The following is a 2770-nucleotide window of genomic DNA, read 5'->3' as shown; positions in this document are numbered from 1 at the left end:
CTGTCCCTCAGGCTACTATGAAATAATTTTACCCTCAGTAAAATTAAGTACAGTCCATCGTGGACGAGACTCGGGAGGAATTCTGGTGTGGTACAGGGAGGATCTGGCCAAACACATTTCTGTTATTACAGTTGGAAAGTTTCATTGCTGGATAAAACTTAACAACCAAATTGGCATTTCAAACACAGACACATATCTCTGTGCCATCTACATTCCCCCAGCGGATTCTCCTTACCATGATGAGGAATACATGCACAACATCCACACAGAAACCAGCCATTTCCAGGCCCAGGGAAATGTGCTGCTGTGTGGAGACTTTAATGCAAGAACTGGATCTGAACCGGATAACAGATCCAAAGGGCAATGAATATGTGTTTGGTCACAACCCCCTGAGTCTCACAAAAAATCTCCCACCAAGAAACAACCTTGACCAAACAGTGAATAAAAACAGTAGAGAGTTAGTGCACCTCTGTCGAGCCTCGGGCCTGTACATCCTCAACGGCAGGATCAGAGGGGACTCTTTAGGGAGGTTCACGTGTTGTTCAGCTCTTGGAGCTAGTGTAGTTGACTACGCCATCACTGACATGGACCCATCCTCCTTCAGTGCATTCACTGTCAAACAGCAAACTCTGCTTTCTGATCATAACCAAACTAACATTTATATAAAAACACACAATATACCAGAAGAAAACAGGCTGGAAACCTGCAAAATGCATCAGGTCCAGCAGAGATACAGATGGGCTCAAGACAGCCCAGACAAATTTGTTCAAGCCCTAAATTCGGAAGAACTAAAAAAGCTGATAAATACATTTATTACTACAAAATTCGAAACAACCAAAGATGGTGTTAATTTGGCTACAAATGAAATCAATTACATATTTGAAAAAGCAGCATATAAAAGTGAATTGAAAAAGAAAGGCAAAAAATATACTAAAAAAACACAAAAAGATGAAAAATGGTTCGACTCAGACTGCAGAACATTAAGAAAACAACTTAGAAAATTATCAAATCTGAAACATAAAGAACCAAACAACACAGACATAAGATCTGAATACTGTTCAAAACTAAAACAATACAAAGACACAATTAGAGTGAGAAAGCAACACCATCTGACCAAAAGTTTACAGGAAATAGAACACTCAATCAACAATAATCAGTTCTGGGATATGTGGAATAATCTGAGCACGACCAAACCACAAGACCTACCAATACAAGATGGAGATATCTGGACAAAGCATTTTGGAAAATTATATAAAGAAATCCCACCAAAACAACTCAATGACAATTATAATCTGATCAAACAAAATCTACAAACTTATGAAGAAAGAATTAAAAATAATCAAAATCCACTTGACTTCCCAATTACACACGAAGAATTGACAAACTCAAAAGCCAAAAAAGTAAGAAATCTTGTGGTCCTGACAGCATCCTGGGTGAAATGCTGAAGCACAGCACACCTGAGCTGCAGGCGGCTGTGCTCAAACTATTCAACATTGTACTTAGTTCAGGCTGTTTTCCTGACATCTGGAGCCAAGGACTTATAACCCCAATCCACAAAAGTGGAAATAAATTGGACCCTAATAATTTCAGAGGCATTTGTGTGAGCAGTAATCTGGGGAAGTTATTTAGCAGTATTTTAAACAATAGAATTGTAAACTTCCTTAACGAGCACAATGTCCTGAGTCCGAGTCAGATTGGCTTTCTTCCAAATCAAAGAAATACTGACCATATTTACACCCTACACACCCTAATCAATAAACACGTAAAACAGACCAAAAATGGAAAAATATTTGCATGCTTTGTCGATTTCAAAAAAGCATTTGATTCTATTTGGCACAACGGATTATACTACAAACTTTTACAAAGCGGTGTAGGGGGTAAAGTTTATGACATCATAAAATCAATGTATTCGAACAACAAATGTGCAATACGAATTGGCAACAAACATACAGAATTCTTCACTCAGAAGAGAGGAGTGCGGCAGGGCTGTAGCCTGAGTCCAACGCTGTTCAACATTTACATTAATGAACTAGCGGTGCAGCTGGAACAGTCGACAGGCCCTGGACTCACTCTAGGAGACAAACACATCAAGCTCCTGCTGTATGCAGACGACCTGGTGCTGCTGTCACCCACTGCACAGGGACTACAGCAGCACCTGGACCTGCTGGAGAACTACTGCCAGAACTGGGCCCTGGCAGTGAACCTCACAAAGACCAACATTATGGTCTTTCAGAAAAAGCCCAGATGTCAGGAACACAGAAACCAGTTCAGTCTAGGCAGCACCGCCCTAGAGCACACGATGCAGTACACTTACCTCGGCCTGGTCATCACTGCATCGGGGAGTTTCAGTATGGCAGTGAATGCTCTCAAAGACAAATCTCGAAGAGCTCTATATGCCATTAAGAAAAAATTCCAAAACATTGACTTACCAATTCCAATCTGGTGTAAAATCTTTGATAGTGTGATTCAGCCCATAGCGCTGTATGGAAGTGAGGTTTGGGGTCCACTCAGTGATCAGAGCAACACTAGATGGGACAGACATCCAACAGAAGCCCTACACACAGAATTCTGCAAACTCATCCTAAAAATACATAGAAAAACACCCAATAATGCATGTAGGGCAGAATTAGGCAGATTCCCTTTGATTATTAATATGCAAAAAAGAGCCCTCAAATTCTGGATGCACCTAAAAGCAAGTCCCACAGAATCGCTACATTTTAAAGCGTTACAAACCCAAGAACTGAACCCCGAAAAAAGTCCCCTCAGTCAG

This window comes from Gobio gobio (assembly GCF_949357685.1).
Source record: "Gobio gobio genome assembly, chromosome: 19".
In the NCBI taxonomy this organism is placed as follows: domain Eukaryota; kingdom Metazoa; phylum Chordata; class Actinopteri; order Cypriniformes; family Gobionidae; genus Gobio; species Gobio gobio.
The sequence above is the reverse complement of the archived record's forward strand: the minus strand, read 5'-3'. Positions refer to the sequence as shown.